This window comes from Falco rusticolus, chromosome 11 (assembly GCF_015220075.1).
Source record: "Falco rusticolus isolate bFalRus1 chromosome 11, bFalRus1.pri, whole genome shotgun sequence".
Taxonomy (NCBI): Eukaryota; Metazoa; Chordata; class Aves; order Falconiformes; family Falconidae; genus Falco; species Falco rusticolus.
The window spans coordinates 15544893-15568716 of NC_051197.1; the positions used below are offsets into that span (position 1 = coordinate 15544893).

Below are 23824 nucleotides of genomic sequence, written 5' to 3' on the forward strand. Positions count from 1 at the left end.
ATTCTTTTGTCAAAAGAAGCATGCTACATCATTGTATTCATAATAAATGCTCTTTGATTTGTATGACTTTGTGTTTGTAATACACCCAAACAAAGATCTCATTTGTTCTGCTGGCAAAAGCTAATCTGCACAAGGAGGGTTTTTTTTATTATTTTCTGCAAAAACTGCCTTTCTGAGCCTAGAGATTGGGTTAGCTAAAAGCTTCACATTCATTATCTTTAAGGTACCATGTTAATGAAAGGATTTTAATCATTGACATTGCTATGTGAATTATTATTACACAAACCCCTGCTGTTGAGTAAGACAAAATTAACCCAGTGTAAGGGGCATTAAAAAAAAAATCACAGCTAATTAGTAAGCTAACAGGAACAAAGAGAATGTATAACAAAGATGTTGAGAGGAAGACACTTATGTAAAAGCTGCAGCTTCCATTCCAGCATTGATCTTTCTGTATGGAAATCTTTTTTCTGTCTGATTTGTTCCATTAGACTTGAGCATTTTTATGTTTTGTAATTAGTTTTCTAAGCCACAGTGTCTCACTTCTCTCAAACTGTGGAAATCCAAAGGCTCATAATAGAAAATGGAAGATATTTAAAAATGCTTTTAAATTATTTCCCCAGCGATCTATATCAGAAGCATAAAGTAATTCTCTGGATTATTCTAGGAAATTATTTCCATATTCTCTGCTGTTCTCCATGAATTGCAGAATACTTTAACTAATCTAGCCAGGTTCCATTGGAATAAGCCCTTCATTTTAATGGCTTGATGCTATTGTCCAGGTTGCAATTCCATATGGAGCAGATAAATGAAGCTATAGGTTTAAATCACTGCATGGCTTCTCTTCTACAGTCCTAGTCATGCTGGTTTCCAATGGGCAACACATCATTGTGCTGATGTAAGAGCCAAGGATGAGACAATCAAACCTCAGAGAAGTATTCATGCTGGGTGCCATTTGTTTATAATTGCTCTTTGTAAGTTATAGTTTCAGATAAAGCTCTGAAAATGGAATGAAGAGGAAAATAATAATTAAGTCTGTTTCTCTTTTTGAGACTGACAAAGCCTTTAATTTATTTTTTTTTTAGCGTATTTGTCCTTCCGTTGACTATTGCACACAATCCCCCCTTATCTCTTTTGTTCATCAGCCTTTTCAGCCTGATAATTAAGACTCAAAATATTTGCTGCTGTTGTTTTTTTTTTCCAAGCCATCATTTGGTTTGTGTTGTAAATGTGGAACAACAATCATCTAGTTCTCTTGTGTGCCAGTAATTTAGTATTTCAATAATCTGCGATTGTTGAAAGGTTTAAAACAAATCAACATTTGTAGCAGTTCCCTTTTCTTTGTGGGGAAAAAATATGTGACCATAACATTTACAGCATATAGTCCTATATTTTCCTTTTTTTCCTCCTTTTTTTTTGGTGATCCTTATGAGGGAATTAAAACACAGGGCAATTGCTGAGCATAAAACAGAAGACTCACTTCAAAAAAAAAATAACATTCTTGCAGAGGCAGTTTTTACAACAAAGATCACCGCTTCATCTCTGTTAGTGCTGGATAGTTCTGTTAACAATTTTTATTCAAATTCAAGTAAAATGAAGGAAAGAGGTAGTACCTAATATATTCTGCAAGGGGCACTACATTTCTGTTATGTAGAAATTTCCATGGAAGGATCTTACAGTGTTTTAAAAATATTGGCTAACCATGCCAAAAAACAAAGTCAAAATTTTGTTAGTTCCACAATATACACAATGGATCCAGGAAGGTTAATGACAAAACTGGGAACTAGATGTTAAGCACCTCAGAACACATTTTAGAGTAATGAAATTTATTTTATTTCCAGAATCCCTGGGCAATGTTCTTCTCTCCAAGTAATCAAATCTGTAAGGAACTGCCTGAGTCGTCATATTGGGGAGAGCTGTGGATGTTAATCAGGCCAGCTGTCTAAAATGGATTTAGATATCCAGTTCATATAGCACTGAAATTGTTTGCCAGTTATTGGCCCAGAGTCCAGTAAATCAGTAATAACTCCCAGAACAGAACCTACCCCACAGTCCTCACTCCCAATGTATTTTTTTCATTTTTGGCTTTTCTTTTTTCATTCAACGTTGATACACCAGGAACAAAATACAGTTTTCCCTATATTATAAGTTTTCCTATAATACAACTTTCAGAGTGCAGAAAAGCAACACAGGAGGTATTCTAAAACTGTATCAAAACCCACAAATGATTCAGCTGAAAACCTAGGAAGGACATTCAAGCAACAGGCAAGAGAGACTCTGTGGACTTCTTTGCCTCCTTTAGAAATTAGAATTGATTCATTAGTCCGGTTGAGAAATGACTGGCAGTCACAGAAGACAGCACCCAGTCTCTCATGCTGTGGCTTTTCACAGCCTGGGGCAGCCAGTTCTCGAGTGCTGGAAGTGAAGAACTTTCCAGGGAGTGCAAGGAAACAAAGCTCCTCAGTAACGTACACTCTCCCTGCAGTCAGTATTCCTATATTGCCACCCAGTCTTCAGTTAGATTACATCCTCTCTCTTTAAAAAATAGGGCTATACAGATGTGGACAAAACTCCTTGGATAATCACACATAATTCACAATCTTCCTTCCAACTTTTAGACTGTTCCGGCAGAGACTTCCTATACATCTTCCCTAGCCACCAAAGTGGTTCCCTTTCCTTCCTCACACTAAATCAGTCAGCTTAATGTTGACCTGTTGGGAATCTTGCAATGGGGAGAACTATGGATAGCTTTAGCTGTAACAACCCCTACTTATATATCATTCATATGCTGTATTTGACTAAGCATGAATTGAAAATAAACAATTTTGTGAGAGGAAAGAAGCTGAATTAATTTTTCAGATGTCCACGGGGAATCTCTGTTGCCTATTGAATGTCATGTTTTTACTGATAGCTATGTATTTATGAAAATTAGATACAGGTCTATCTCTCGATGTGAGTAGGGCTTCACATATAAGTGTGTATGTACATTTGCCTGTAAGAACTGCATAGAAAAAACTGATTAGAAAAATAAGACTATCAACCCTGATCCATTTGTGCTTTTCAGTTTCATATGCTACACAATTATTTGCTCAGATTTCATACTGATGTCAATGAAAACTGTATGCAAGCAATGAATGCATGATATACAATAGAAACTTGTTACTTATAGCAGAAAGGTTTCTTTTCTTCTTCATAAATATTGTTTAAGCTAGTCACTAAAGTCTGAAAATATAGAGGTCCTGACAATACTGTGTTTGAACAAGTATTTCATATTGTTAAAAATGTTTCCAGCTCTGTTTCTTCAAAGAACTTATGTGTATGCTCCCGTATTAGTATGCATTGAAGTTTGTTGCTGAACAGGGTTGAAACTCTGCTTTTTTTGGTTTTTTTTTTTTAGATATATACTGACTATTCTAATGGTAAAAGATGAATTTTACACCACTTCTTTATGTCTTATACAAATTATTTACAAAAGTTTATGTATTTTCATCTTTGCTCTGCTGCACTACAAAGCAGTTACCAGACCCCATTGTGAACACTTTGGAAAAACACAGCCTGGCTGACAAATTAGTAGTATTTGGTGCTAATATTACTAATTCAACATTTGAAAGGGCTGCTCACTGGGGAAAAATAACATGTTCTCTAAGTCACAGGAGAAACTAGGGAGATAGTTAATGGGTGTTGGCTGTGCTGCACATATTGTGCACAATGCTGTTCACATTGCAGCTGACTGACTGCCAATAGATGTGGAAGTAATTGTCAACAAGATTTATTGTTACTTTCACATTTATACAGTTAGAAAGAAAAGGTTGAAAGAGTTCTGTGAAGTTTGGTACTGACTTCTACCGAACCATAGCAACACACACTGATTATCACTAATGCATGTCACTGAAAGAATTTTGCATCTTTGGAGGCCTTAAAAGTCATTCTTTCTTGTCAGAGCAAAATCCCCACAATTCTCAGTAATTTTTTTTCCAAGATCAATACCTGAGCTCTGACTGCACTTCTAGCTCACAAACTAGTGATTCTTCAGTATACAGTTGGATTTAGGAATGTCAAACTTTTTTAACAACAGAATTAGGGCACTCAAGGTAATTAAAAAGTAACCACTAGCGAGAACAGGTGTTTGTTACTTGAAATTAAGGGTGGTAATTGAGGGAAGTGGGGAGGCAGTAGATCATTTTTCGAAGTAAAGACTTTAGCTCACCAGTCTGAAAGAGCACAACACACTTGCTATATAAATGTATAAATTCTGGAGGCATGAATTTCAATGAATGCTTTTTTCAGCTTCTGTTCCTGTGGTTTATGATTCTAGAGAATGTTTTTAACCCAGCTTCACTAAGGCAAAACTGTTTGATTTACATATAATTTTATATAAATTTATATTTTAACTTTAAAAAGATAGATTTTTTTTTTACCAAATGCTATAGAATTTAATCAGAAACCAAGACTCAATATCTTGGGTATTTTTCTGTCTATCCAGACAGACAAAAAGTTTTACTTTGAAGGCTCTTAGGATTGTCCTGTTTGAACCTCTGGTGAGTTTTTTCTTTGTTTCAGATGGAAATCAGTTGAGGTGAACTTGGTTATATTTTTGCTGTAGAATATCCCTCTAGCTTTGGCATCTTCTTAACTAATAGTTTGAGACTATAATACACAAGACAGACTCACAAGAAACAGCCACCCATATTCTTTCAGATTTCTGTGACGACAGTCTAATGTGGAAGGGAGAGAGGGGCTACAATTAGAAGACTTACCCAGTGCTGCTGGATGTTGCTGCAGTCTGTATGAAGATCTCAGAAAGCAAACAGGGAAGACATTTAGACCCAGCTATTACATGTGAAATGTGCTCTTACAGCACTAAACAAATACATCTGTGCAATTACTCCATCTATGGTGAAGATAATTAACTGCTCCATCACTGAGGTGGACACCTACTTGTTCATTTAGCAGGATATTTTGTCAGTTTGTTTGCTCATAATTAGCACTATTAAAGGCTCCATTTCTATCTTATAGATAGCACTGATAAGATTATTTATTTTATTATACTTTAAAAGTCCAATGTAAATGTCCTAAAGACAGCAAGTATGTTTAGAAGTGCTCTGTTTGTAAACAAAAGTACTTATGTTTAAGCATTCCTGATACAAATTTTATATATATATATATACATACATATATACATACATACATACATAGATATATATATGTGCTCCTTGAAGCACGTTTGTACTCACTTGTAGTTCTGTACTTACCTATTAGGAAGTACAACTCTAATTTCAAAACTAGGCATGCAAGCACATGGCAGCCAAACAGCTGGTAAAAGTCTCTTTGTTCATTTGTTTGTTGCCAAAGAAGGTACAGCTCATTGTAAACTAATAAAATAAAAAAAATAGCTCTTCTTAAAACTTGATCTTGTCTTCCAATTTCAGGTCACTGCTGCAGCACTGCTGCAGCTGATCAGAGAGTTACGTTGGTAATGAAGGACATCTGGATAACGGACAGAAGAAAGTGTCAGGATATGTGGAAAATAGGATGGGAAAAGTTATGGCAATTTTGGACTGGAACTACTCTAAAAGTGTCTTAACAAGTATTAGAAAAGCCAACATTTCAGATAAGCAACCTGCTAATCTAAACATCATTTACACGGCAATCGCATTTTTTTGGAGGGAGACATCTGAAATCGTAATGCCAATTTTAAAAGAATTATATTTCACTACTAAAAAGAAAATTAAGACAGTTTGAACCAGTCTTCTGATAATTAGGCAAACACTGTTACAAGATACCATATAGGAAAAAGTCTGGATACATCCTTGTGAAGCTAATGATTTGCAACCTCAGTGTTGAATGTTCCTGACAATTACACTTGGCCTAAAGGTGAAATTTAGATCTGCGTCCCCCTTTATTCTAGGATATCCCCTGTTTTCCAAAATACCTACTAATTTAGATTGCTCCTTATAACCTTCTATACTTCTATTTCAGAAAAAAAAATGGGATTAGTGTATTTGGAAATAATATTATAAATGTCATCTATGTATGGGAAATATGACTGCTCTTTTCACATAGGCTCAGAGCTCCATGGTACAGTTCCTTAACGCACATGCATGCACCCACATGAATTGTCTCTCCAGCTCTGCTTACACTGGCTGTCCCCAGGGTCACTAACAAACTATACACCCTCAGGCAAATGTAGTCCCTTACAGTCAAATAATTCCCAGAATTAGCAAAGTCTGAATAATGTGAAGTGCTGAGAAATCATTGATGGCTGTTGTGTATCTGCGTAAACCAGAATAAGAGCACTCACACAGCTGTAAAGAGAATCAGAAGGTAATGTAAATATAAGGCAGGGTATTAATAAGGGTAATTTCTGAGAATGAGGCCAGAGGGCTAGGTACATGCTGCATTGTCCAAAAGACCCTTCTTTCTAGTAGTTCTGTGTTATGCATATGAAATACGTGAAAACTGGCTACAGAAAGATAGGCTAAGTGGAGTAGTTCAAACTTAGTCATTTTGGGTAACAGAATTTTCTGCCAATTTCTTTCTCCAGTAAAGAATCAAATCCAAAGCTTCATCAGATTTGTCTGAACTGCCCTGCAGAGTGATAGCAGGACTGAAATTCTACTTTGTTTGGTCCTCACCCCAGGTAAAGACATGAGAGGCTCACATCACTTATACCCTCCAATATTTAAGTGTCGTGTTCAAATGGGAAAATGGTTAATTTTGTAAGAAAACTTTTAAGGAGTCAAATCCTCTATCTTTGAATATTACTGTGAGCTAATGGATAGAAACACAACACTCTGAAAAACAAATTAATTTGTTGGACCATTAAAGATAATTTGTGTGAGTAAAGATACAATCGCTCAATTTACAAAACCGTCAGATAAGGCTGACTCATGATTTGGAGGTGATTGAATGATTTAGGAGACAAAAATAACTAGGTGGTTATACAACAAAAATATTTACCGTGACTTTTTTTAAAGATAGGATTACAGGTCTCTCTCACCATGCTTACATGATACAGGCAGTGACAGAAGAGCTATTTTAATTACAAAGAATCAGTGTAGCACATACCACTATTTAGCAGCTGGATGGCATTAATGCTGAGTAAAGCAGAAAGTCTGCAGAGATAACATCTTCATTAGCAGGACTATGATGTCCTACACCAGCTTGCTTTTAGGTCCACTAGGCTGAAAAACAAATATCATAGATGAAACCTTCAAATATAATGAACAATTCTGTTCCATATTTGCTGTAGAGAAAGAAAAAATATTGAGGTATAAAAAGATAATCTGGTGACTGATGCAGACAGTCATCTGGTGCCCTATTTCCCTTTCTCCCAAGCACGTCTGAGGCACTCAGCTGTCTGACATCAGCCCCTCGCCCCCTGCTCACCTTCCTTTTTTATGTGTCAGTAAAAACCTAGTACAGATAAATTAAGGTAGTTCAGAGCATATCCCTGGGTTTCATCATCTCCTCAGTTACCAGCCATAGGACAGATTACAATTTCACAGATGCTAGGAGAGGAGATATTATAGCAAAGCAGTAGTGCCACTACAGATAAGGTTAAGATGGCACTTCCATTATAAACACCTATTTTCAGTGGCTTATAACTTCAGGCTACAAATTTCTCTCAGGCTGAAACCTGGCATCTTTCGGCTCAGCTTGGTAATGGCTTTCCCTGTATCTTCATACCATTTTGATTCAGTGTTTGCGATAGGAGAATGCAAACAAATATATGTCTCTGCTTGTTTCAAATGGCAATGAAATACTTTTCTTTCATGAAAAAGCCTGGAGGGCAGGATGTTTCTGTCATTCTAACACCCATTTTACCGTTGGCTATTTCCCCATAAGATCATTTTTAAAGTGACAAAATTCACATCATTCTTTCCAAAACAAATTCAGGAGAGCTAAGGTGTATGGTCCCTGCCAATCTGCTCTGAAAAACATGCTGTGTCCCTCTGAGCGGCAAGAGCTCAGCACTCACCAGCGCCACGCGGCCTGGGCTAGTCCCTGCTATAATAAAAGCCACCCTTCGCAGAGCAGCATTCCAGGGAGCTCAACGTATTGACCAAAACTTCCATATTTTGGAATGAGGAAAAAATATGTAATGTTATATAGCACACAAATCTCATTATTTTAATGAGGCATTTATTCTAATTGTCTAATTATTTTGAATTATACCTCATTATTAAAATCCTGTTTTTTCATTTTGATCTGTAATGAAGGATGTAATGAAATCCCTAAATACAGTACTACCTTTTTTTCTGCAGCCTTCTCCTCTCATAAAGTTCAGAATTTTTGCCAAAGATTATAATTTTTCATCAATCCTCCAAAACAATAAAGTTCAGAGACCTGCTTGCATCTCTGTCTACCTGCCTGGCTCCCTTCATGGTAGTATCTATTTCACCAGATATTTAAAAATAAATAACTGTATTAAACCTGCTGAATGAGACAAATGTTGTGTTAATTTTCCTTTGTATTTCTCACGTACCAAGGTATGTGCTTAATTATTCTATCACAAGCAATGTGTAACCCTTGTGTGCTTTTAACAAGCTGAGAGTATGCTGTATCAATCAAAGCATCTTTTTAAAGTCAGACTCACAGCGGACAGAGCAGAAAAGGACAAAGAAATGGAACAGGAAAAGGAGAAAAAAACAGGCATCCCAACATTTGGAGAAGGAATATAAAAATGATTGAACATCAGTAATTCTTGCTTTCATTTTTTCAAAATTTATTTCTGATTTTTCTCATCAATTTAATTTTTGCCAGCATATCTTGTGCACACTATAGCTTTTTGTCATTCTAGAACATATGTGGTATCTACATCCTTCAGGATACTGGCATGCAGTAAACCTGCTATGTACAATGCTTGGGACACTGGGCACAGGCACATTGCGGAGAGGAACAATCATGATGGCATTGTGTTAACTACATCTCCCTACCATCTGGGGCGGCACCACACTGATACTTATTTTAGACGAAAGACATCCACATGTGGCAGATACAGACAGCAGTATGAAGCACATGGAAGTAGGTAACATACCTCTTACTCTGGTTGCTCCAACTCAAAACACGTGGCAGGACTGGAAAGAGGCTGAAGGCAAAACCAATTAAAAATTGAAATTGTTTTCCAAAAGAAACAGAACAGGGGATATGATAAAAATTATAACAATAATGCCAAGGAAATTAGGAAATTCTTACATGGAACATACCCAACAAAAACGTAGATGGAACATACCCAAACAGAAAAGTAATCATTTAAGTGCATGTGTACACTGTACTGCAAGAGTACATCCGCAATGACTGCAGTACACCAGAGAGATACCCACACTAGCTTTAAAGTAGTGAGCCTGGGTACTTCCAGCAGTCAGCTACGGCAGCACAGAGCTCAGCATGAGCTAATTTACCCAGCTTCTCGGCAAAGTAAATTGGCTGTGCTGAGCCCAGTGCTGCCTTGGTTAGATTGTTACCGGTATTTGAATTTAAATCTAGCTCAGGTTTCTCCGCATTACACTGCGGGCACTTGAATGATTGCTGGGTAAACCTACCGAAAGACTTGTAGAAAGACATTTTTTAGGTAAATTGTACACCTATGGAACTCTCAAAATATTATTAACTTAATAATATAGTGCAGTAAGACTCCTCCCAAAATACTAGATACATATGCAGTAGGAATATTCCTGATTGCATTACAGTGAATGAAATAATTGCAAAGACTATAAGGAAGAGATATGCTGCAGGGCATAAACTCCAATTTAAAGCTCCCTATAAACTGCTGGTCCAGGTAAGCTTTGGATGGCAATTGTGTATGGTGTATTTTATATTCCTAATTGGATACCCTGATTAAAAGTACCTTTCCAATGACTGCTGAAGAAGAATCTTTTCTGTACATGTAAACCATCATTATAAATGCTGTTTAAAAGCCTGAGTCCAGCCTGGTGAAAGGAATAACTTTTTAAGTCAGCATGGATATGCCAGCCAAAAAACCCACCCAAATGAAAATACCCTAACGTAGGAACATTTAGCATTTCATCCTAATTTCCAACTCACAAATGCAGCCACCTATCTCAAATGTTACTTTACTAGTGAACAGATTTATCTGTTCTGTTTATGTCAGATGACTGTTATGTCATACAAAAATATTCCTTGAAAAGATGGATGTGTTCTCCCCTTTGTAAGAAGGATTGTCCATGGTTCAAAATACTTTTAAGTTAGGCTTGGGCTGGTGATAACAGTGACTGTATGTCAATGGGTGAGAGTGGAAAAGTCCCCATACAGTGGTAGATGATTGTATGTGAAAGTGCTGAATACACTGACACAGTATCACTCTATCAGACTTTGTAAATGAAGGGCAAATTAAATTAGGCTAAATATATGGTTATTTAACAACACTCAACCAAACATTTCTTTGCTGGATAGCAAATAAGGCTTGTATTTAACCAAAGATTAGTGCATTCCAATTTTAATACCAATGCAGTTTGTTTTTATAGGAGGATCTAAACAGCACTTTATGTTGACATTTCTATTGCGTATTTAATGATCGCATATCAAATATGCATGGCAAATAAATACTGTGTTCCACGTAAACCTCTCTTGCACACTCTCTATCTTTCTGCTTCAAAATATATTTGTTCTCATAACAATGCATATCACTACAATGTAACTAAATCTTATTTCAATTTTTTTCCAGACAAGAAACAGAAACCTAGATCATTGTAAGTACTGCTGAACAGCTGTTTTAAAATGCAGCCCTGAACTGTACCTCTGCCTCCCTCTAAGCAGTCAGTCTGCTGAGAAAGTATCCTTCTGACAGAACACATTAAGACTGTCCAAAACTCCTTAATCTACTGCCCACACAGAACAGTGCTGTAGCATTTCACATGATGCAACCAACGAAAATCAGACCTGGCAGAAGATCCTAACTATGTTCTTCAGCCTGCATAGCTAAATGTTTCTTTGTGCTCAGCTAGAGCAGAGGAAAACCTCATTTGATAGCATCTTGTTAGTTCTAGGTACAGAAGGATCTATTTCCAGCACAGTGTTCAATTTTTCTGGATAAAAGTTTCATCATTCACATCCCAATGGAACCTAGCTGAAGTTTACTTCATTGGAAATTCTAGGGGACATGTAAAAATATCTGGCAGACATTTACTATGTAGAAGTCTAAAATGTCTCTTTGAAGAACTGTTTAAACACATATTGTGAATTATACTATATAAAGAATAAATTAGCATATATTTCTATTGCACATATATTTTGGCTACTTGAAAATAAGTCTAAGGCTACAAGAATTGTTCCAATTTTAATTTTAATTGATGTAATCTAATCTATCAATTTATTATTTGGGTGTCACGCTTAGCTTGAACAGAGAGCAGTCAACTCCTTTTCCTGTCCAAATACAATAACATAAAGGTAATAATTAGTTGGGGTTTTTTCTTTTTTGATTCAGAGAGGCTTTTGAAACAATATTGCAGTTTTCTTAAAGGAAAAACAAACATTGCATTTGTTTGGTAACTTCAAGTCCAGAAATAACAAACAACAGATTCCTTAGCTCAATAGATTCTGAAACGAATGTTTATTTCTGCACACTTTCAGGTTCTGGTATTTTATAAAGGAGCTTTAATGCTAGTCTGCCTCATAATTCACTATGGGATGTCTTTATATACGACTGACAGTAATACAGCTCATTTTGGGTGATTAACTTAACCCCCAGTATTGCAAGTGCCTTGCTACATTAGCATCTTTCAAGAAATAGTTGCAATGTGAGAAAATTGCCTGTAGGATTATTTGCAACTAGGAACCTGTGAAATGTAAAATAAAATTGAAGACTATAAAGTAAGACATCAAAGCTACCTAAAATATTAATAGCCAGTACTCCAAAAAGTAATTTAGAAGAATTGCATGAGGGAGTGAAAATTACTAATTTAAAAACAGATAGCCTTGGCAAAATAAAGTCAGAAGTTTAGAACAAACAATAGATAATACAAATTCATTGTATACACAATATGAAAAGAATGCAAGCACCACTAGCAGCTTTTATAGCTGAAGAAGGCTGGGACAGAAATGCCTGACCAAGCAAGCAACTAGATCTGTACAAACAAAACAACAAAGTTGCATTATATTGAATTTAGGCTACTGGAGAGAAAGAAAAATAAGTACTACTTAATCCATCTAGTTTTCTGTTACATTTTCATTCTAATTGAGCACAGGCAGAATTTGTGGGCAGAAGGATTTTCTTTTTAATTGATGCATTTGGAGCTGAGAGTCATTGTCACGCTGTTCCAAATCATGTTTTCACCTGCCCTCTCTGGGGCAAACCATATTGGAAGTTTCAGTGGAGTTTCTGTGGGAGATTACAAGCTTCAAAGCTAACATTGTGAAACCTGTTTCCCTTTTGATATACACTTTTTCTTTTAATAAATTTCAGAACAAAGAAATAAACTCAGATGAATCATAAAGGCACAGAAAACAGAAGAAAAAGTCTTCAGTCTTGAATCAGGCCCGAATTCTGCATGTCGCATGGCAGAGCTTCGAGTTGGATTCATGTTTAATCTTCTTACCGAACCATCACCCCAGAGAAATTCTTACGTACTTACTCCGCGTACTGCTCAGAACGCTACCTCTGGGCCAAGAGCACGAGCACGAGCAAGCTCTGTGAGTCATGGAGGCTGCCTGCCATCTGGGGCTGCCCATCCTCTGCTCCTCCCTCTTTGCTTGGGGTTGCACAAGCCAGAAGATGACCTAAAGGCCTGTATGACATTCACAACACGTTCAGGACTACTCCAGGTTGCACCAGTTGAATGGAACACCTGCAAGTGAAAGCAACGGGACTACTCTGTCCTTGTCTGCTCTTCACTTTGTGTGGGGTGACCCTACATCAAAGTCTAGGTAAGAAGCTGTGATTCACTGAGACCAGCATTTGACTTCTGAAAGTCTTTGTCGCCAGGGCTGTTCTGTGAAACCATGGCAATGTCTTAGCAAGTGCAGAGCTAAATCCTGCCCGTGAAATACACACTGTGCAGACAGGAGGTGCATTTCTGAAGCTGCAACATGCACGGGGTCATTCCCTTATGCAACTGAAGAGTGCATGGGATCAGGTGGAACGTGCAGAGGCCAAGAATTTTTTCTCATATTTTTTCTGCTTTTTCTGAAATGGACAGTGCCCTAATGTAGAAGTCTCCCAGGATAAGGCATTAGTACATGTTCAACAGAAAACAACATCGTTTTTGTTGAAAGGGGGCTCACTAATGACTGAGAGGTCTTCTTTATTCTCTAATAACTGTTACCCTGCTATTTCCATAGACATTTACTGTCTACAGTACAAGATGATAAAAACTGAAATTTTTTGGGAAGTTCCAGTACTTAAAAACGTGAAGAATTGTACCAGCTACTTCTAAAACAAGAAAAGAGTTTCCTGTATTAAATACTCCAGAGTAAATTATGTAATATTTGATACTGATTTTTTTTGAACCTGTGATTAATTTATCTCAAGACCTTCTTTATAATCATGCTCACTTATCATGGTATGGTGTAGATAAAGGATTACAAAAAGAGGGTTAATACTACACTTCTAGCTTATATTTAAATGTCTGGGAAGGAAGCATTTTCAAACTGACCTATCCATCCAAGTAGCAGATGAAAAACAATGCCAGCAGCTATTTTCAAATTACTTACTCTAAATAGCGACTGGAATACAATGCCTTTAAAAGAAAGGTGCTTTTTGTTCTTCTTTGAGCTATAACACATAGAGCAATAAGGGAAAGGCACCTTACAGTGAATGATTCACCTTCCTGTAATAACATGCGGAGCCTCTTCCTGTTGTGCCATACGTACAGGGTAATAGAAATCGCCTTTGAAATGACTTAACTGAACTGTAGGGATTATTCTATGGATAACCTACTGCAAGGCTGCTGTGTCTTTTTTTCTTTCCTTCGATTTTCCACAAAGGGAATCTTCCCAAAGAACACTGAAGTTCTTTATATTGATAAATTCATGATCCAATCTTGCCTGTATAGTTTCCTTGGACAACCAGTTACCAGGAATCATTCAGAGCAGCATGAAGAAACTAAATCAGTGTGGGCTGGGGGGATTAGACCCATCTTCCACCCCTGTTGCACTGAAGGTGTTTTGACTCCAGTTACAGAAGTCATCATGAAATGGCAATGCTTTGTCTTCTGAACTGAACTTTAAGAACAAGGTCATTCTTCACTGTAAAAAAGCTTGCCTGAGCCAAACTTTATAGGTCTCGCTTAATCGTTCCCTGCCTGTTTATATGTATAATGAAATACCTGACCAAAGGTGTTTTACTTGGTGAGAGCAAATGAGTGACCTTTGTAGAAGAATCTGTAATAACCACACTGTCCAGCAGACATTCTAACAAAAGAGTAGAAAAATAAAAATACTCAGAGATAATATTGTGGTTAAAAAGAACTAAATGACCACTTACTGATTTCTAATAATTTCACTGCTGATTTCTAAAGTAAATTAGTTGATGTATCCTATGTATGCTAGATTCTTTACTGAATGAACGCATGCACCAGGACTTCCATGTCAGAAGCCAGTGCTGACTTTTATGAGCAGTGTCTCATCCACTATGAAATGGAAAGGAACTGTGAAGTTAATCTTTTTTTTTTTTTTTTTTTTTTTAGCTTTACATTTACTACCGGAACTTTAGAGAGAGAACTATGCTTCTCCCAGCTGTGAAATACTGTGCCTTGGCAATTTCCATTCTGTGGGGCCATGATCCTGAGGCCACACAGATACCAGGACTATCCTCAGCAAGCTTATGCAGTCCTTTCAGCAGCTCAGTATTTCTGAAATGCATCAGTATACTGATTCTTTTACCTTTTCTTGGGAGGGATGCTTTCTGTGAGGCTGACTGGGCAAGACTGCTCTCACCTGAGCTGATGGCTTGACAGTTGCAAGCACTTGGCACCCACATACCCACTGAAGGCAGTGGGAAAGATGAGTATTCTGAAAATCTAGGTCATCAGCTTTGATGATTCACATGCAATACTTGTACTGCTACATTACTTTTTCACCAGCTGGGGTAGCCGGCACAAAAAAGGCTTAAAACTTGGAAAGGTTTTGTTTTGTTTTGTTTTCTGAGTACTTCTATTCAGGACCATACAACCCTGTGACTGTAAGAAATATTTGTTACTGAAGTACATGACACTTCTATAAGAATTTGTAGTCACTTGACTCTTGTTCATGTGTGTTGATAACAGTACTATTTATTACAGAAGCCTAAAGTGTCTCTTTGAAAAGAAATTACCAAACATAATATTTCCCTTTGTACAAAAATATCCTGTAAAAAGATTATATTCATGAATAGCAACACTTTGCTTCAATTTGTATGTCTGCAATTTCTAAAGACGCTTTTAGATAGATCTCATTTCTATGAGGATTTGATAAGACAACTCTGAGGAAATAATAAACAGATTCTATTTATAATGGACTTGCTAACTAGCACTCAGAAAAGGCTTTTAATGCGTGAGGTCTTTTTCTTTGAATTGATCTTCACTGGGATAAAACTATTATCACAGGATCCTGTTCAATCCATAAGTATGCAGGGACTTGATTCTGTCTGAACTCAGATCTAAGGAGAAAAATTCAATGTTTCTTAGAACAGTAGGTGATGGCACTATAGTGACATTTCTATTAAAAAAATATATTAAAAAACCCCAAGTTACTATTTCTTCCATGTCAGGATTCTTGGGGAGACCTCATAATGTTGCACCTACAATGTCAGACTGGCTTCTCATCTGGTAGTACTCACACCTAACTGGCACACTTACTTTTCTCAGATTTCACATTGTTCTTAACAAGGATTGTAGAATTTATATACTGAGACATGGTGAAAAGTTCAGGGGGGTGGTTTTCACAATTACGGGGAGCCCAGACTTCCACAAATCATAGCTTTACATGACTGAGCAAGCAAATTGGTGATTTGCCCTTACAAATGTTGAATATTTAATGAGCAGAGGCTCCAGGAGCAACAGGCAAGTTTCCAGTGCCCAGCTCATGATGACCAGTAGAAATGGACAGGCTTTTTATTCTGAAATGCAATGCCCCTGAAAAGGAGAGCTGGTATGATAGTACAACTGGCCAGTCAACTCCGCTGTCCATTCCCGCTTAGCTCAACCATCAAAACTTTTGTTTGTTCATTTGAAGAACTGATTTATCTAATTCCTACAAGATAAAGACTATGAAAGTTTTGTCTTACTTCCCTGTTGCATGAACTTTGTCTGTATTGTAGAGACCAGTGTAACTAGTTTAGACCAACAATAAATCCGTTCCTCTGCTCAAGGACCGTGAGGAGCTCTCTCTCATGTGCTTTTGAAGTCCTGGGGCAGGATAATGCCAGGTAGTTGGGGAGAAGAATCAGCCTGGATTGCAGGGTCCTTTCCCACAGTAGGCAGCTGTGAGTAACTTTGAAAGTTTCAAGCGTTGAAGTACCCAGTGCATCAAAGGTTACTGCTTAAATCTTCCTGCCCCACATATCTGTTACCGTCTGATCTCACTGTCTGCGAAAAACTCAGGAAATAGCTCAAAAACAACTGACACAAACATATTCGGAACAGTTATCTCTAAAATGTTACAAAGGAATTGTATTTCAGTGGTGTAAAGAGTAAAAAAATAACAGCTTGACTTTAAAAGCTGCTTTTTTACCACTGCAATTTGTTGAAGAAAATACAAAGTATAAAACACTTTACCATTATTTTAATGGATACATCATGTTCCCCAGCATCAGAATTACAAAGGTGTAATTTGTTGTATTTATAACCTCTATACTCATTTGCAGTGAAAATCTTACACATTTTCTTTAAAGAGATTTCACTTGGAATACTTACCTACCTTGCTGTTTTGCTCTTATTTATTATTATTACATATTTTATTCTATTCTTTCTAAGAAAACAAATGGCAAAAGACTAACTCATTATACATGATCTCATAAAACTCTCACATATCTTGGAAAAAAATGGTTTATGCTAAGATTGGTACTGACAAGCACCTTTTTAATTGCTAGTAATGTATACACAAAGAATACGGTAGATATCACCACTGATACTGCTGCTGAGGCTATAGTAATCTTCTGTGTATCAGAAATCCCTGTCATCATTTTGCTCTCTAGAGGATATGGCTTGATTAGGGCAGTCCCATTGTTTCATCTGAAATCTTAGCAGATTAATACTTTCATCAGGGCATCAATTTGTCCCACTTTTCTTTTTGCTTCTCTTTGTGAGTGACACAGCCAAAGGAATGCACCTCTTTAAACTGTCATTCAGTTTAACTCCTCCTCTGCAATTATACTGGCATGCATAATACATCATAACAAATTGGATTTTGCAAAGAAGCAACAACAGAAATTATATTTGCTTGTGGCATAAGACAGAAGCTGCTGTAATAGGGGAGGGAGGGGGTGAGCACTGAATAAAGAGATCTAATGAATTAAAGCCACTTACAGAAAACAGCAGTTGCCTTCTGTTTTCTCAAGGTTTCTTCTTCTTTAGCTTAAAAATCAATTGCAAAAGCAAAATGAAATAAAAAAGGAAATATTAAAACAAATCAAATAGCTTTACAATTAGCAAAGGTTTTATAAAATTGTACAGCGTTTGTTGTTTTAGCAGGAAGATTCTCTTCTGGCTTTAAGAGGTTAAAAATGACTTCCTTACTTCAAGGAAAGCTATTTGTTTGAATAAAAATTGTTAGACACACCATCAGGTGGAAAATCCTGTCATATAGGACAAATATCTTTACCAGATGTCCTGCCTGGAATAAGGAACTTTCCTTTCCTTTCCTTTGCTCCTCCCCCATTTACAAAATTCTGTGATGGTTTTCCAAGTCTCTCCAAATCCTGCAGACTCAGTGGCTGATTATCCTCCCCCATGCGTCTGATTGCCAGAGTTACTGAAGATAAGGGGCAACCCAGAATGTCCTTCAAGTAGCTGGCTAGAGCCAACAACATATCCCCAGTGTGCATGGGACTTCAAGACAGCAACTAGATCAGTTGTCTGCTCCAGACAGACCCCTCAAAAAAGGCAAAATATGTATTTGGCAGAATATCAGCAAAAAGTCTTTTGGTTTATAAAAGAAATTAGATGAAGCAGGGGAATGTTTCCAGTGGAACACTGAAACCATTCTAATGTTTTAACTCTGAGATTGTCTTCAAAATATCCTTCAAAATTTAAAATCTGTTTTTCCCACACAATTTTTGCTAGATTCAATTAATTTCAGTCCTATGGCAGGTGCTCCATTTAATTTAAAAAAGAAAGGAAGCGGGGAATCAGCTTTGCTGGGACTAGGAAAAAAATGTTTGTCCTTTGAAAAATGTAGTATTTTTGGCCTAATGTTTAGAAAACAAGAATTTGTAAATAAAATCTGAACATTTAATTTGGAATTAGAACTGCATTTACCATAAAACCTTCCTTATCCCTGGCATCTCCCATCTCCTATGAGGATGTGCTAAAAGTTCTCGATTCAAACTTCAATAACCTAAAAATATACTGGTATGCAACAAAAATGAAAGGAAAGGCCAGCAAATAAATAACTGGAAACACAGTAAGCAAAAGCACAAAAGGTAAGAACAGGAAAGAGTTATATCTTTATGAAATCCCAAGCTTTTTTTGCAGCTAGACTTTATAAATATTCCCTGGAATGTTTCACTTAGCTTGAGGATAGTAGCAGTGACATAGGTGGTGACTTTACATGTTGAGGCTGTAAGTGATGTATATATAAGAGGTATCAGTGATAAAGTGAAGTAAGGTGTGAATTTAGACAGCAGACACCTCAAAATACTCATGATAGTTTTATGTAGCACATCTTTATACATAAGGGATTCATTCTTACCTCCTCTAAAACTGTATCCAACTAACTTTTACCTTAATGATGGATGATAGCTCCAGGACCATTGTGAGGCCTCACAACATGGAAGCATTATAATATGAGTTATATGAAGAGTAGAAACTATCAGCAAGATGACAATTTCTAGACTGATCTTAAAATAACCAGGTACTTTCCTTCCTATAATTAAGCCAAGAACTTCTTTCTCAATTAGACTGGCAGAAATTCCTTCTCAATGGTAGTGGCACATGGATATACAGTTATTTCCAATAGCATTACTGTATGTCACAGGGGTAGAAATGAATTAAGAACTGGGAAACAGAAGAGCCTGATGCAAACAGGCAAGTTTGGCTGCCAATTATTTTGGTTGCGTTGGCAGACTGCTAGCTGAGATGCAACTACACCCAAAGTTGAGAAAAGTGGTATCTTTGTAGCACATACTGTCCTCATCTACTCTTCATATTGGGATAAGACATTTGGTTGCTTGCACAATTATTACCATATTAGTGACCATTTTCAAGTCTCCTTCAGCTACTGCTTTTCCCATGCTAACATTGCTGAAACAAACCACTTGGATTTCACAGTGGGTAAAATTAATATATTTTGAGAATGATTAAAGAGCACATTTCTGTAGTTTAGTATCTTCCTGTCACTTCCTAGTCTTTGTTGCAGTAAAACTGAGTTTTCTATAATAATCTTTGGCTTAAACATTTATTTTAAAACTAATTATGTGACTGTATTGTTACACAGATAATTGCGGGAGTTGTCAATTAAATTCTCATTTATGTTCAAGCATGAGTCTTTTCTTAGTTCCTTATGCACATGCATAAAAGAAGTCTGCTTCTTGTAAACTGCAGTTTGCTTGATATATGCAGTTTTTATAGTTTATCAGATATTATTATGCTGAAGACTTCCATTCATTTCATTTTTTTTCTACAATGCAGTGCTGCATAAAAATGCACTCTATATTCAGTTTTTTCAGACCATATTTTAACCTTCATTTTTTAAACTTTAAAAAATAATAATGAAAAACTCCCAATGGATTATGTCCAAAGATCAAAATCATGTCTGTATCTGGGTGAGACTTTTTTTAATAATTTTTCCCTTCTATTGAAGCTAGAGAGCATATTTCATGTCGCTATTCCTTCTTAACAATAATTTAGCTTTTAAGAGTAGGGCAAGTAGACTACTTTCGTGTTAACAGGTAATGTTGTCCACTATGTAATAGGGAACTTCCCATAGAAAGAAATGTGCTGAGGTTTATCTAGGTTTTTATGATTTTCATGCTAATCAATGTGCAAAAAATATAGGATCACAGGTAATGATGCCAGTTAAGACCATTTTTGTTAGGTTTTTAACATTCCTTTGCATTATTTGTGAACCCAAACAGTACGATTCTATGCAGATCAGAAAATAAAAAGATCAGTCTTTTCTCTTTGTCCAAATTGAACAGGAAGTCGACTAGAAGCAATAGATGGTGAAAAATAAATTGCATTTAGAAAATGCCATCAATTTAATAATTTAGAATATAATTAACAATACAAGAAATGTAAGTAATTATTTTTATGAGGTTTAGCCTACTGTGCCAATACAAAGAGGATCTGCTGCTGAAATCAAAGGAAGTTTTGCAGTTCATTGCAATGAATCCTAAGACTTGCACATCAGATTTTGTAACAATAATACACATGTTGATCTGGAGTAGTGGATACATAGGCTTTGCCTGAAAATTAAAGGCTGGAAAAGAAAGGATATACTGCCTTGGCAGCCTAATTCAGAGGCTATGTTATCCTGCCCAGAGGTTAAGTGCCCTCAGACTGCAAAAAAAGCTTTAGATATTTTCTTATAAAATGCAACATATGATACATATATTTAATGGTCTGTGCAGCTGGTGAAGAGTTAGTCTCAGAGGGCTGGGAGGTTCAGTAACTTCCTTAACTTTTAAATACCTAATGGACATCCCCAGTGAAGCTAGAAATCTTGTAAGACCAGGCTTTTAAAAAATACCCAGTACTGCCTACTTCTATCCAGATGAGATGTGCCAGGACAGCAGCTTATATAATTAGATCCAAGGTAGATTCTCATTTGCTAAACCTACAAGATACCCTTGAAATTCTTCAATACCAGATGCTGTTATTCAGGCATTATTGATTATAATAAAGATTTGTTTTGAAACACACAACTCAATAATGTCAAGGACTTGAGTCACACTTATTACCTTGTTACACTTAAAGATGACATCCACTGAAAAGCCTTCCCAGACCCCACGGGCTGCTCTGCCCAGAGCTGCTGAGCAATAGTATACCGTCAGTCCTGGCATTTCATCACATTCATCACATCCTGCATCGTAACACTTCCGAATTCAGCCTCTATCTTTCTTAACTTAAGAAAACCAGAAACAATCCCAACCCTAGAACATTCCTGGCTGAAGTAAGCAATGCATTGCTATAACAAGGACTATCATAATAGTCTAGCTACGAAGAATTCAAGCAGTGCAACAGTAGTGGGGCTGATGGGCCAAAGAGGCTAAGGAACCATATTGCACATCAGGGAGTGGCAGAGCTGTGGGTGGATGGTTACAGGACAGAAATCCCTTTGATTTCTGGTATAAGAGTTCATGCCAGTCAGCAATATAAACTGAGACTGTTTTCTCTCTTCTTCAGAAATGCCATCATTTCCCAGGCCTCACTGATAAGCCTACCCTGCATATCCAATTCATTTCAACTAGAGTGTAGTGGTAATCCATGTATACTTTAAAAGGCTCAAAAATGAGACAGACAAAGTTTAAGTATAAATAAAGTAAAGGATTTCAAATATTCTAGACCTGAAACAACCTAGAGTAAAACTGGACCATGAAACTGAAACTGCTTAGAAATAGTGATGGATCTTTAATTGTAATAAGTTGACGATATTCCTCCCTATTGTACAAATGCATTAAACAGTTTCTTAGATGTCTTGGTATCTTTTGAAAGAGGTGACAAGAGTACACGGATTTCAGACCTTCTCAAACAGTAATAATGAGAAGTTTTACTTCATTTGTGGCATCTCACAAGAATCAGTTCTCTCCAGTCCTCCTCTGTATTATTCTCAATCACCAATGTGAATTTGTCAGATTATCTAGATTTATGTGTCAATAAATGTCAACGATGATATTCAGCTCTTCCTATGCTTTACCACATCTCCAGTATACAAAGTGCTTAGGTAAGATCATCAGTTTATAAAAACATTCGGCTGCATTTGAATCTAAAAAAGACAGAGTGCTGAGGGGCAGTGGAAGGCATTACAAAGAATATGAAGGAAGGCACATTCTTCTCTGATTGAAAATTTTGGCCTCAAATTAGGCAGTTCAATACATAGCTTCAGAGTTTTGGGATTCCTTGATACAGCTAAGTTACACAGCACTATCCATAAGCACCAGTTTCTATTACCACTGATTGCTACAAGGCTCCATCCCATCTTGGCAGATGAAGCCCAGCCTTTGGTTATTTACATGTGTCACCTCTCAGCTGGATTACAGCCATGTAGTTCCTGGGCATGAAGCCATCACACCTTAGGAAACTCCAATTAGTACAACATGCTGTAATACATGAGCTGCCCTGAGCAAATCTATTGTCTCTTACAGTGACTTCTTACTGACTCTTAAATCAAGGGAAATTATCCGCTACTACTTTTAAGATAAGCAATAGCCTGGGCCCAATATTTTTAGAAGATTAAATAAAATTCTGGAATACACAACCTTAAAATATAGCTTCACGCTCTCAGTAACTTAATGCCTAGAAAGGCAGTTACAAGTTGTCTACCTAGAAGACAGAACATCCCCAACAATGGAAGACAGAAATTAATTCCATGTGCATTTCTGTGATCTTACAATCTTTATGAAATACATAGTTATTTAAAAAAAAAAAAGAAGACAAAAAAAAGAAGAGGAAGAAAAGAAAAGGAAAAGAAAAGGAAAAGAAAAGGAAAAGAAAAGAAAAGGAAAAGAAAAGAAAAGGAAAAGAAAAGAAAAGGAAAAGAAAAGAAAAGGAAAAGAAAAGAAAAGAAAAGAAAAGAAAAGAAAAGAAAAGAAAAGAAAAGAAAAGAAAAGAAAAGAAAAGAAAAGAAAAGAAAAGAAAAGAAAAGAAAAGAAAAGAAAAGAAAAGAAAAGAAAAGAAAAGAAAAGAAAAGAAAAGAAAAGAAAAGAAAAGAAAAGAAAGGAAAAGAAAAGAAAGGAAAAGAAAAGAAAAGAGAAAAGGAGAAAAGAGAAAAGAAAAAAAAGAGAAAAAAATGAAAAAAAAGAAAAAGAAAAGAATCAACACCAAAATTAATGTCAAAATCATAGCCTCCACTACACATACTTTCTTGCCTCTAGAGAAAATATTTTGGGAATAAAAAAAATGTAAAAAGGAAATAAAATAATAAAAATTAAATAGATGTTTACAAGTAATATACTGAAAGGCACTTGCAAAAGATTGAGTACAGCACAATGCCTGTATAGAACTGAGAGCACAGACTACCTGACTGTGTAGTCATGTTTCCAGTCATACAGTCGTTTTTCTTCTTGCATATATCAAATCTATGGGTTAAAAGGGACATTATTCCTCAAATGAGCAAATTCCGCACAAAAGAGAAGGTGCTAGTGTAGTGACAAAAGCTTCATTACTATCTATTGAATGTCCACTGCCACCTTTCTGAGAAGAGCCCAGTTCCTGGTAGACAGATGCCTGCCTCCAAACCAACCCCACTGCTGAAAATCTCCGACCACAGGCCATGGGACACAGCACCTCCGCTTTCTCTCCTGTGGTGATTTTCCCTCCTAGTGCTGTGAGCAAGTCAGTGCTGGTGCTGGAGCAGAGGCTGCCCCGTCACTGCCTGTGCTGCACCTGTTCCGCAGGGAGCACAGGGCTGCAGTCTCCAGGGTTACCAGCCGGCACCTTTCAAAACCACTAAATTAACTCTGACAGAAAGAGATTCCTACTGCAATAGCGATGCATGAGGAAGTGATGCCAAC

At 36.7% G+C, this 23824-nt stretch overlaps 1 long non-coding RNA gene across 1 annotated transcript; it reads right to left on the reverse strand.

Annotated features, from left to right (window-relative positions):
* Positions 1 to 5416: 5416 nt before the first annotated feature.
* On the reverse strand, positions 5417 to 17523 carry LOC119155348. Its single transcript, XR_005106690.1, has 4 exons — positions 17460 to 17523; positions 9038 to 9088; positions 7066 to 7181; positions 5417 to 5484 (listed from the first exon to the last, which is right to left on the reverse strand). It is a non-coding gene; the product is annotated as an uncharacterized LOC119155348 (long non-coding RNA).
* Positions 17524 to 23824: the final 6301 nt, after the last annotated feature.